The sequence below is a fragment of the Asparagus officinalis genome, chromosome 4 (assembly GCF_001876935.1).
Source record: "Asparagus officinalis chromosome 4, Aspof.V1, whole genome shotgun sequence".
NCBI lineage: Eukaryota > Viridiplantae > Streptophyta > Magnoliopsida > Asparagales > Asparagaceae > Asparagus > Asparagus officinalis.
The window spans coordinates 121990099-122003956 of NC_033797.1; positions in this window are offsets into that span (position 1 = coordinate 121990099).

A 13858-nucleotide genomic window follows, 5' to 3' on the forward strand; every position below is an offset into this window, starting at 1 on the left:
GATTTTAGGGATATATATTTGCAAAAAAAAATCCAATTTTAAATAAGAAAGGTATTCTGACCCAGTTGCCCTAAATTAAATACTTATTAAGTCTTAAAAATTATTATTTGAAATCTCAGAAATAACATGATTTGGATACCACCAAATAAACATTGTAAATCACGCATGTCACGTGATTATCAAAGCTATTCATTAATTCAACCTCACTATAATAGATTAGTAATGTTCAAAATATTAACAAAAAACTATCTTCGTTAGAAGACTTTTAGTTAGGGGTGAACATAGTTAGGTGTGAGAATAAAAACTTAGATACATATTTTTTTACTTTGTCTATCAAAAGAGATCACTTTAATTCTTTATGTAAGCTTTCTCCAAAAAAAAATTATGTAAGCTTTGACAGGAATAAGATTTTGACTTCTACATTTAATAATCAGTAGCATTTTATAGTTTATGAATTTCAATAAATTCAAGCGCAAGAGACTTCTTGTTGTGCGCGGCGGAAGCCTCGAAGCGACACGAACAAGAACAAGAGATAAATCACAACTAATAAGCCAAATACAATACCACAGCAAGACAACGAGTTTTACGTGGTTCGGCAAGTTGCCTACGTCCACGAGGCAAGGAGGGGGAGTTCTTACTATTAGAAATCGAGAGAATACAAATAGAGTTACAAATCTCACCGATCAAACCCTAAAACAAAGCTCTAGATCTCTTACAAATCTCCTACAATTGGATGCAGCAATCCTCTTCCAAAGACTGGTCAAAAACATCATTGCTTAACCCTAATTAATCAGGTTTAGGGATATATACCAACTCAAAACGAAACGGGTTGAAAAACCAAAGCCCAGCCCAAAATTGATCTGCGGTCGACCGCGCAGGTATCGCGGTCGACTGCCACGGTCGACCGAACCAAAACCTAAGAGAAAAATCACCTACAGGGTTAGCGTGGTCAACCACGGCGGTCGACCGCCTTCAGCTCCGAATCCTACTGCTCCCGCGGCCCCCCGCCAGTCTGCCTGACCGTTCTCCTGAGCTTCTTTCGCCATTTCTTCAATTCTCCACCTCGACGAACGTTTCTACCAAAACTGAGCCAACACCAAATCATCCAACTGTCCTACTTGTTGCGTCCAGAACGTCGTGAAGACACCCCACGACAACGGACTCAATCCACAACAAATCGAGAACCCAAACTAGAGCTGAAACGATCTCCCCCCATCTGAATCAAAATCGGTTTTTTTGAAAAGACTGCCTACGTATCCTCTTACCCAATGAATTAATCTGAACGTAGTTCACCCAAATGGCCTCTAAAGGCCTCAACACTGAAGAATATTCAAAAGCTTCAAATAATGACCAAATTTCACTCCTGAAACAATTTTGGTCAACATATCTGCAGGGTTATCGTTCGTGTGGACCTTCTCCAATATGACGTCTCCTTCATCCAAAACGTCACGAAAAAAGTAGAATCTGACATCGATGTGCTTCGTGCGTGCATGATAAACCTGGTTCTTCGCCAAATAGATAACCTACATGCTATCACAAAATACCCGAATGGTCTCCTGTGCAATCCCCAAGTCCTCCAATAATCCACACAACCATAAAGCCTCCTTAACAGCCTCAGTCACCGCCATATACTCCGCCTCTGTAGTAGAGAGAGACACCGTGGACTAAAGTATACATCGACAACATACCGGTGCACCTGGCAATGTAAACACATAACCTGAAGTAGACCGGCGCTTGTTAAGATCTCCAACATAATCTGAATCTACGTAAGCAATACAATCCTGCCTATTCTTCTCATCCTTTTGGAATACCAAACCAACATCCATGGTACCTCAAACATACCGTAGAATACACTTTATAGCCTCCCAATGACCCTTCCCGGGGTCGTGCATGTATCTCGATACCATGCTTACGGTCTGTGATAAATCTGGCCTCGTACACACTATCGCATACATCAAGCTACCTACTGTACTAGCATATGGGACCTTCGACATATAATCTCCGTCCTCAATTGAAACATGTGACATACTAGCTGAAAGCTTGAAGTGAGGAGCTAATGGAGTGCTAACTACTTTTGCATTACCATCAAAGCTGAATTTCTTCAACATCTTCTGTAAATAGCTCTTCTGTATCAAAGCTGAATTTCTTCAACATCTTCTGTAAATAGCTCTTCTGTGTAAGCTTCAATCTCCCCTTCACCCTGTCTCTCTCTTCAACATCTTCTGTAAATAGCTCTTCTGTGTAAGCTTCAATCTCCCCTTCACCCTGTCTCTCTCGATCTCTATACCCAATATCTTCTTTACTTCTCTAAGATCCTTTATCTCGAACTCGGATGACAGCTCCTCTTTCAACTTTCGAATAGCCAAAGAATTCCCGGAAGCAATAAGCATATCGTCAACATATAAAAGTAAATATATGTGCTCACCATCCTGTAGCTTGTGTATGTAAACACATGGGTCATATGCGCTCCTCGTGTACCTATGGACAATCATGAAGCTGTTGAATCTCTTATACCACTGTCTTGGCGATTGCTTCAAACCATAAAGAGACTTCTTCAGCTTGCAAACCAATTCTTCTTTTCCTGTAGCTTTGAATCCCAAGGGTTGTGTCATGTAGATCTCCTCATCTAAATCTCCATGTAGAAAGGCTGTCTTCACATCTATCTGGACCAAATCTAAATCCAACTGTGCCACCAATGCTAATAAAATCCGAATTGACGAATACTTCACAACGGGTAAAAATATCTTATTGTAATTAACGCCCTCAAGCTGTGTATATCCCTTGACAACCAATCTGGCTTTGAACCAAATGTCCCCAATAGATGATCCCTCCTTCTTCTCATATACCCACTTACAACCAATAGCTTTCTTACCCTTAGGTAGATGTGCAAGTGTCCAAGTGTCTTTCTTCTAAAAAGACTGCATCTCCTCCTCCATAGCTTCCCTCCACCTGATCGAATCGAGGCTAGATTCTGTCTCCCTGAATGTGGATGGAACCATATCATCAACGACCTTCACTGATAATGCATATACGACCATGACATCATTATACCTAGCTGGCCGACGAATCATCCTCCTCAGTCTATCTGCTGCAATGGACCCATGAACATGACCCTGCTCCTGAGTCTCACCATTCACTGTATCCTCTATCTGCCCGGTTGTCATCTCATCTCCTCCCAGTGTCACCTCTGTAGGAGCCTCGATGGATACAATGCTATCTGGAGTAGATGGAGTCACATCATCCTCCACCTACTGTGATATCTCAACTGTCTGGTCTCCCTCCACCTGCTAAGGGACTCGAGGTCTCATCATATACGCCTCATCAAATGTGATATTTCTGTTAATAATTATCTTCTTGTCCTATGGATCCCATAACTTGAAGCCTTTAACTACATCTCTAAATCCCACAAAGACAGCTTTCCTCACCATTGGATTTAATTTATCATCACTGATATGGTAATAAGCTAGACACCCAAATATCTGAAGCGACTCATAGTCACTAGCCACCGAACCAAACCAACACTCTAAAGGAGTCTTCCCGTCTATCATAGTGCACAACAACCTATTCACGAGATGGCTTGCATAAACTAACGCCTCGGCCCAAAAGGATCTAGGCAATCCACTCTGCGTCATCATACATCGCACCTTCTCCAGCAAGGTACGGTTCAATCTCTCAGCCACCTTGTTCTGTTGTGGTATCTCTCGAATTGTGAAGTGTCTTCTAATACCGTGATCCCGGCAAAACTGCAGAAATGAATCACTCTTGTACTCTTCACCGTTATCTGAACGTAGAGTCTTCACATTTCTACCTGTTTGCAACTCTACTTTCTTTTTCCACTTCACAAAAATATCTAGGACTTGATATTTATGCTTCATAGGGTATACACAATTCCTCCTGGAATAATCATCAATGAAAGTGACAAAATAATTGGCCCCACTAAGAGATGTGTTCTTAGAAGGACCCCAAATATCTGTGTGAATGTAATCTAATGTATGTAGGCATATAAAATTGCTTATAGGTCCCTCAACACAGCTCAACACGAACTAATGAACCATCGGGCGACGTATCTAAGCACGAACGTCAGTCCACAACACCGAAGCCAAGTGACACGCAACGAAGCGGATTAACAAGGCTACGAAGCTGACGAACCGCACGTGAACGACGGAATGAATCCACTCGCGTGCGGAATCAAGCCAACGGTCCAGGGAGTCAACGAGTCATCCAACCATATAACGGACTCGAACTCAGACACCAAAGCCGATTTACTGCCTAATCGGGATCCAGACTTCCAAATCAGGATTCAGAACAAATCGGGGTTCAGAGCAACGCCACAGGCGAATTCGGATGAATCGCGATCGAGTCATGATTAGTTTTGGAATCAAACTCAGAGTCGGATTCATTGCCAAATCAAGAATCAAGTCAACGAATCGATTTCAGACCAATCAACCGCATAACCGAATCACGGACGAAGCGGATACAAGGACCGAAACAACCGAACGACGGACGCAAAGCCCGGAGTGGCTCGGCCAAGGCCGAGCCACCCTGGGGTGGCTCGGCCAAAGCCGAGCCACCTTGGGGTGGCTCGGCCAAGGCCGAGCCACCCTAGGGTGGCTCGGTAACCGAGCCACCTCAGGGTGGCTCGGCCAAGGCCGAGCCACCCCAGGGTGGCTCGGCATGAGCCGAGCCACCCTGAGGTGGCCGCCCAGATCTGTGCCAAATGCACAGATCTGGTTGCCTATAAATAGGCGGGGTCATTCATCATTTTGGAGGACTTTTGGAAGAACTTTTGGAGAGCCGAAACTCTGCCGGATTGAGACCTCATCTTGGAGTTTTTGAAGGCTTGAAGACTTGGACGTCCAGATCTGATTCTTAGCGAGCACCCGCATCGCAAAAGGCAGGAGTTCGAGGGGATCGAGATCTCAGATCTACGTTGTTACACTCCGGATCAAAGCTTGGTCTTTGATCCCGAGATTCGAGCGATTGTTTCCTTGGTGAAATAATCCCTCCGGCTATTATTTCCTTAGTGAAATAATACCCGTTATACTGCGTAGATCTGTTCGGATCTAGATCGCGCGGTGGTCCACGGCAAACAACCCCGGCGCAGGCAAACAACCCACCCAAGCGAGTGACCGAATAACAGGAGCTCGCGATTTGTTCGAAGAAAGAGAAAAAGTTATAATTTTTAATTTTCTTTATTTTTGATTTTCATTGTAACCGGATCTAAAAAAGACCGGATCTTCTGTAACCGAAAAACTGTTATTCAAGATAGCAATGGAATCAATGAAGAAAGCAACGATTTTCCCCGTGAACAATCTGGCGACCACAGTGGGAGCCACCGATCTCACTGCTGAGATCGGAGCGTCGCAGCCGCGGATCTCGATCCCGGTCGTGGAGGAGGTCGAGTATGAGTTCGACCAGCAGAAGTACGAGGAGTACGTGTCCTCGTCTGGATCAACCTCCCCCCGTAAGTCCAAGAAATTCCAGAAGTTCTCCTCCAGGAGAAAAGTCCGTTGGTGCGAAGAAGTTGAAGCCACCAACGACAACCTCACCCCGATCGACGCCGAAGTTGCGTCGGGTGAAGTCACACCGGCCTCTAAGCAGGTCAAGTCCGCCGTCGAAGGCGTGGTGACTCTCTCTAAGAGAGCTCGCCAGAGGCAGCGTCAACGCCTCGCGAAGCAATTCGCCAAGGCCATGGAGTCCGTTGACGGGGTCCGCTACAATGCGGATCTGAAGAACAAACGAGGCAAACAGCCTCAACATCAAGTGAAGAGTGGTTCCTCCAAGCCATCAACGATGGAGTGGGTCCGGGTCAAACGGAACCGTACGACGCTGGAGGAGCGTATCCGCAAGCACCGCGCATTATCGGCGCAAGTACGGGCCAAAGCTGAAGAAGCCCGTCGGGAGCTACAGAAGGAGGTGGTCAAGAAACCGCCATCAACTCGTAGGGTTTGGAGGCCAAAGTCTGAAGCAGCGGTTAAGACCAAGGAACAACAACTTCAGCCGCCGAAAGTTCAAACTACGGCGAATCAACCTAAATCACCGGTGATTTCCGCAACCGTTCCGGGAGATCCCACAAGACTATCCCAGAGGAGGAAGTCAGTTTTGGAGCGCCTCGGTCCACTTCCCAAAGAACGAGGCAAAGCTCCAGTTCAAGAACGGTTGGGGCCAATGAAGAAGTCCCAAACAATTCAACATGCTGGGGGTTGCCGCAACCCTCAACATTTGGAGAAAATCGTGGCACCCAAGCGCACAACTTTGCGCATCGAAGTGCAGGAGCCCGCTGAAGATTCACACCCACAAAGGCGCGTTTCGAGGCGTGTGACTCTGGAGAGCTCAAAGAAGGAAATTCATTCTCAGAAGGAAACGTTGTTGTCTGATGACGATGACGTTATACCTGGGAGATCGTGCCAACACACGATAGGTTGCTCCGACTTTCAAACGGACAAGCTGTACTATCGTGCTGGAGGTACGAGCAAATCCAGAAAGAGGAGCCCTCAAAGATTAGAGACTCAATGTCCTTGCTCAAAACTCATTCGGGCGGTATTGTCTGAGTGCGACTGCACCAAGATGTTTCCCGAAAGAGTTTCTGTGTTCCAAAGACTCAGCATGGAAGCGCCAAAGCCAAGGGCTAGACGTTTCCGAAGAAGAAGAACAATGATTGAAGACGGAGAATTTCCGAGGGTCACCACCAACATGACCAGCAAGGGGACATCGGCACGGGATGATTCGAGTCGATTCTGAAATGCCTCCCGCCTAGAACCCGTCTGCAGGTCCGGAACCAGTCGACGCGAAGCAACTATGGTACGGGTTCGCGACAAGACGCCCTTTCAGAAGCATGAAGAATCTTGAGTGCTGGCTCGCCTAGTCGTATCAGATAATACGCGTATCAGCGAGGACAACCCGCGAGGCACTTATTGATTTAGAGGCAGAACAAATCCGCCAAAGATGCTTGAAGACGCCTTAGTGATAAGCAGAGGAAACCTTCAGGTTCGAAATGCGATGGACCATGCAATAACATGGAGATAATGCCATGACCAACAAATCCATAGCATTAGGCGACACCTAGCTAGTGGCGAGTCCGAGTCGTCGCCAACCAGCGCCATCAGGGGAGCGACGAGGATACGAGATGCCTCATAATATCAATGATCCTCCCGTCAATGCATGGGAGTCGTAACGGGGAATGCCTATGAAGATACAGGTGAAAGCTACCTAAAATTTAAAAAACCTCATATGAGAGCAAAATCAATACGTTGATTCGCCTCAAGAGACGAAAAGACGGGGGCCATTCCTTGTCCATACCCCAAATGAGAGTGGAATCAATCCCCATATCGCGAAGTTCAGCTAACTTACTTCACCGCCGTGTTAATGGCGATGGGTTCACCCACCTCAAGCATTTGATTTACTTCAAAATCCCACTTGGGAGTCGTCTCTGTAATGCAGCCCTCTGATGGTGCGGTCATTCGTTGCGCACTCTTCGCGACCGCCTTCGATTGGTATCGGCCGCCTCAAGCCAGGAAGCATAAACAGCTGGACGACCATGCGAGACTTAAGCGTTCCCTACAAATTTCTTCGACGACGACACCGAAGATCTCTATTGGATCGTTGTCGATGAGAAGGGGGCCAGAAAAGAACGGGGAAGGAGGTTAGGGTCGACACCATTTCGTCAAAAGGTTCCGGAACAAGGCGATGAATGCCGGGACCCGATCACCGAGGAATTCATCCTCCAGACCTGCGCCCACAACAACCTTTCGCTGGACGTAGTGCGAAGCAATGGGCATAGCCACCATCCAAGACGATGAAGGATCTAGAAAGTCCACAGGAGAAGCAAGCTGAGCGATTCCTCAGAGGAGAAAGGAAGCCGGTAGAGGACGGCCAACCGGCAACAAATCCTCCGAAAACAGAACTTTCAAACCAAAAAGGAAAGGTAAAGCTTCCATGCTATATAGCCGTTGATGCTAAGCCAACTCGTTCAATTGCCAACCTCAGCAAACACGAGCAGCATGAGCACCACAAACAATCCCAGCCCGCCGGAATTGCCAACAACGGACCTCAGAAACAAAAAGTCTTCCGGTAGCCGGAGGTTCCCAAAGTCTACTCCTTCAAGGATGATGAAGTTCGCCGGATCTTCAAATACTGTGTTGAGACGAACAACAAAATCCAGCTGCGGCGATCGTGGTATCAAAGAGCGGAGCCAAGTGACGCGATAAAGTACTGCGTCGTACGCTACCCAGAGCAGTCACCACCCTACGGAGATCATTGCTACCACCTTCAAGGACAAGATCCAGCGCCGTTGACACACAGGCACGATAGGGTCATAACCCCGCGCACAGCACTCACACACGACGCAGTCATCGCCTCAAAGACTAGGGTGACCAATGCTACTCGAATGCCTGCATGCACAGAGATCAGACCTCGCACGACTGTTACTTACTCTGGCAAAGATAGGGACAACTTCAACTCGAGTCCTGCTCTACTGACAGTAGTACTGTGCTTAGTACCATATTCAATGGCTCTGGCGATGCTGCCATCATGCCTCTTGCCACTGATAGTCTCCATGAGCTCATCAGCACCATGTTGGCATCACATTCCTCCGTATCAGCTTCCTATTTAATGCTAAGGTGATCTCTCTCTCAATCGCCCAGTCACACCTATAAAGAAAATGCTGACATAGCTGCTTAGAGTCCATGCTTACTCTCATACAGTCTTATCCGTGCTGACTCCTCGGTCGATAATGATATGTTTTACCCTTTTTGTGCGTATCACTATAAATATGAGTACTATTTCTAACAAATTTATTTTCTTCTGACCAAAAGGTTCGTTCACAAATTCTAATCTTCGTCGCGGTGCTGATCTTGCAAATCATACTGCACGACTAGCCAGAACTCTCACCAACTGTTCTCTACGTTTTCCCCACCCCACTCAAAGTTTACTAGCTGACTTGATTATCGGGAGAAACACCACTGCGTTCAGGCGAACCAGCCCCCATTCGTCACGTGTTTATAGTGGCAAACTTTTCACCAGCCGTTCGACCAGCACAACCCCATAACTTAGAACTGGATATTTAGGGCAAAAATCGGCCTCTCATCTACTTCACTCTCATCCAACCATAATATATGGACTGTTGTTGTATCATTTAACAGTAACCATATTGAGATACCAACTTAACTAGTATACTCATGGATCCTACTCTTAATTGATAGATAAGTGATTAATTTATATTTACACCAGACTCTTCCATAAAACCATATATAGAGAAGACGCGGTGGAATGAGTAGCCCGAGAGAGAATGCCCCCTGTCAATGTTATATATAAATCCACATGACCACACATCATCTTAAAATGAAATGAAGAAAGCCACTAAATAAAAAACCAAGAATTACCCCCATACAACCCATTGTTTTTCAAAAGTACGACAAACGCCAGAAAGGACTCGTCCTTCCTGCTTACATCTCATATTCTTAAAATAGTATCCCACCCACAACCCATGTTAGCCTTGAGATTTTTGAATATCACATTTTTGAGGTGCCAACCAGCCGGAATTATCCTGACAGTACTAATTTTGATATTTGATGAGTTGCATATTTTGTACAGATTTGGGAGATATACTATATCGAAAGCTTGTTAGCTCCACTGTCAGGCAGAAGAGATATGAGCATAGAATATGGAGACTCTAAAGGCTAGCAACGAGTGAGTATACCGATAAGAAGGAGAGCCATTGTGATATAGGAACAAATGTTAGATCTCAAGTGAACAACTTCAAACAATCCGTCAAAGCTTCATTAACTCAAAAGCTATATCAAGTACTTCAAAGAATTATAATTCTATAGTCGAGGCCATGACTTAGCTAGTGTGATTTTCTCTCAAAGTATAAGTACTCACGCCACATGTTTCACCGGCAAGTCGATTGTAGATTTTCTACTTGAAGAAGTATTGGGATATCACACATACATTTTAAGAAACAAATATCATGACCTATTGTTTGTTGAGCGTTTTTGGACCCAAGAATATTATTTTGCACAAATACATGACACGAGACCGTATTCCGCAAACAAATTGTTTCCTTCTAAACAACTTTGTTTCTTAGTGTTAAAAATGAGTTTACTAATGCTCTACCATAATTTTTGGAAGTCCAATACAATTATTGAATATTTTTACAGATGTTTTAAAGACACCTGATCGATAGGAACACGGAGTTTTAAAAAATAGTGTCCAGAGTGTATTCAGTTTACGGCCGTGCAACAAATGGGTCGACCGCACGGACCAACAAAACTGCTCAAGAGATGTCGCGCGACCGGGCCTGCTATGTTCTTTTTCTGAGTGGGTGATTACAAGTCGCCAGGACCCGAGCAGAAACTTCATACAGGTTAAAGAAGCTCTACGACAGTCCGACGTCGTGAATAAAACCAGAAGGAGAAGAATCCAGGAGAGTAAAAATCCAACGGTACGCACTGGTCAGAGTTCTCGTCTTCAGTCGTCGGACTCTCTTAAGAGAATTCACGGATAACCGGAGAGTTCGACACGAAACTTCGCACCGTCACGCGCGTTGACGGACTCATGGCCCCTCAGCTAGCTAATATTCCAGCGCGGATAACCGCTATCATGAATTGCTGGCCGTCGCGTGTACTCAAGATAGAAAGTTCTCGTAGGAGATTTCTGAGAGCATTTTTGTCCCCGAGTGCTCGAGCGGCCGGTTGGCGATTCAGAAAGATTCCTCACTCGATCAAACCGGCGCCTGAGGAATAGACTGGCGTGAGCTCAACAGGTGCAATGTTCGTACGCACGATTTAGCCTTAAGAACATTCCCTGCATCACCTTCACCAAGAAAATACATGAGCGTCACCGCGCTACTCAGAGAAAGACGTTTTTAAATTAAACACGCATGATTACTCCGAGATCATTTTCTGGTTCACACGCGCCTTTAAGGTCCGTTATCTATTTTTGTCTCTGGGGTTACATTTGTGCTTTAGCCAGCATGAGTCGTTCTTTCCGTATTTAAACTCGTGACATTACCCCTCTTCTTGTGCTCAAGGTCGCTGGCTATAGTGTCCATGTGATAAGATCCTGCCAATCTTTGGGTGTTTTACTGTTTCAAATACCGGACGTCTCGTATAACTTTCAAACCCATTAATGCTTGTTTTCTCTCTCGTTTTCTCAGAGTTCACCCACTCCCCCTAGACTTACTGCCAAGTGTAATATATTCTGCCTTGCATTCTTTACCATAGGGACATTGTAAAAAGTGAGAGAGTTCTTTACACTATATATGACTTCATTGTTCGTGCAGTTGATCTTGTTGCGGATTGCGATCAATTGTGTGGGATGTATCTAGATCTGGCCACGAGTCAATTTACGGGATTCAACGCACCTGTGTAGCCGTGGATTCTCAAATGCCTTGTAGTTGTTGTAGGATCTTGATGAGATGAGATCGTCTTATGCTTAGAATGAACGTTTCGGCTGGTCAAACCGGTGGTTAGTCCCGGTGAATATTCATACACTCGCGCAGAAAGCCAGTAGGGAGTGGGGACAGTAGCTGTCAGCGAGTCCAAACCTCGTTAACAGCATCGCAGCGTCACTTGGCGGATAACAATATAGCTACTGCAAGATCTGATCTGGCTATTTATTCTGTAGGTCTTACGGTGTTCTTATACTCTGATGCACGTATGCTTGTCTGCTTTTTAACTTGCTACAGAATATGCATAGTGCGCATGTAAAGAACACTCCTAATTATCAAAACCTCTCCCTCCTCCCACTCTATGATTAACATGGATTAGTATCAGAACTTTGTCCGGGTTCCTGGATCATATTAGTTTTTTGGATCTAACCACCTTAGAGAAAACATCTTATGGAGGATTCATATGATACTGGTTGCATATGCTTAGTAAGTCAATCCATCCACCTAGACCACCACTACCAATTCACTCTACATCAGTGGCTCTGAAATAGTGTCGGACGAACTGGATGTGGTATAATTTTGTTCTATTTGGAAAGGCTTTTAGAAATGAAGGGGTAAGGACTGTTACCTAGTCGTGTGTTTGACGATTGTTGATTCTAGCAACTCATAGGAGAAAAGAGGGGTATGTAGAAATCGTCCAGGATTTGCGTAACCTGCGCCGATGAAGGCAAATATAACAACCCATCTCAGAAGTACCAATGCTGAATTGTCATAATGCAATTGAGAGATATTGACTGTTCATCGTTGAATTTTTTGCTGCTCTTTTCCCCTAATGAATACAATAGATCGCGTATTCTACTGACGTGCTAACCGTGCATACACAGGCAGAAAATTCTCTCGCATCCATCCAAGGGGTTGACTGGACCTGAAACATGCGGGGTATTTACCACGATGACAGGAAAGCCCCCAAAGATTCAAGAGAATAGGCCCAAAATCTTAGATATCTTCTTTATGCATGACTATGAGTTATTTAAAATGCGTTCCTAATCCGAAGTCCGATTGATTGCTATTGTTCTCTCGCTTCAATCATCACAGCATAATTAATGATTCGTCGACGGTCTTAGACAAGTATTCTGTGACTATCATATGAGATGCAACTACAAGAATCACTTCAGTATCATTTGACTCGTGTACCCTCTCCGGTTCGATTCGGATCATCCCAAGCTTGACGAATGAAGCAATCGCTTACAGGCCATAGAGAAGCCGTCACGTGATCTGTATAACTTGGCTACTCTAGCTCTCTATCTCGCATATTGAAATATAGTTCATATATATTTAGAGACTCCTTGTCTCTTTAATGAAGCGCGATAAAGGGAGTACATGATAACCCAGATTTATGTATGCGCCTCGATCCATTACTTACGCTAGAAGCTTCAAGCGTTCAATTGCAGAGAAGAGGTCAAATCCGGGAAAGGAGAAGCGATAGTCTTTCGTGAAGCCATAACGCAAATTCCCCACGGAAAGTTAGTAAGCCTTCACCAAAACCATGAGAACCATTCCATGCTCGTGCAAAGGGAGGCTATGAGTGATTAACTCCTCGATCATCATCGGATAGTAAAGTTGATTTTTCTAGAGAAGTGGGGACACAAAAGGACGTCCTCTACTGATCTTTTAGCAAGAATATCTAGTCGCGCTCCGGTATATAAGATGTAACGAAGCACTATCCGTTTAATCCCCAATCTAACAACAGAATTTTCTTCACGCCTGTTAGCCAGGCGGGACTCAAGCTATGCTCCTGAACGATGGCCAAGAACTTGCAAAATTGCATTACGTTGATTTGCCATAATTTCGCCAACCTCCATTTGGAATATGAGTGCCAAGGACCACACATGCGTGAATGTGCCAATTCAATCCATCGCTCCAAACATTTATTATGTCTTTATTTCAGTATGAATATAATCAACGAGGGATAACATAAATACTAGACAAACAATATTAGCTTGCGCTGTAAATTATTGTGCTTAAACATCATCAAAACAAAAAGGCCAACATAGTCGACTAATAAAAACTTGTAGTCGAGCTACTAAGCGACAGTTGCGCTTTTTCTAACTGTTTGCATTTGAATACGTGACTATTTATAGCTATTTTTCTTCGATTTGGTGCTCATGGAGAAAAAACAAGATAGACAATGTACACTCGGGGATGTTTGGTTAAGACTTGTCGTTTGTAGAAAATCACTTGTCATTTTCAGTGCTCTATGAATAATGTGAAAACATCCAGAAGAATATTGTATACTATGGAAATTATTGCACTTCAAAAGTAGCCTACGAACAATTGTGCTCATTTTCATACGGCGGTTCTAAAGAGTCAAAGGCTGATTTTCCCTTAGAATAAAAAGACCCTACGTTACCAAAACGGAAAATTCGTGCAAATAGTCCCCCTCACGTCCTTTGATCATTTCATACTAAG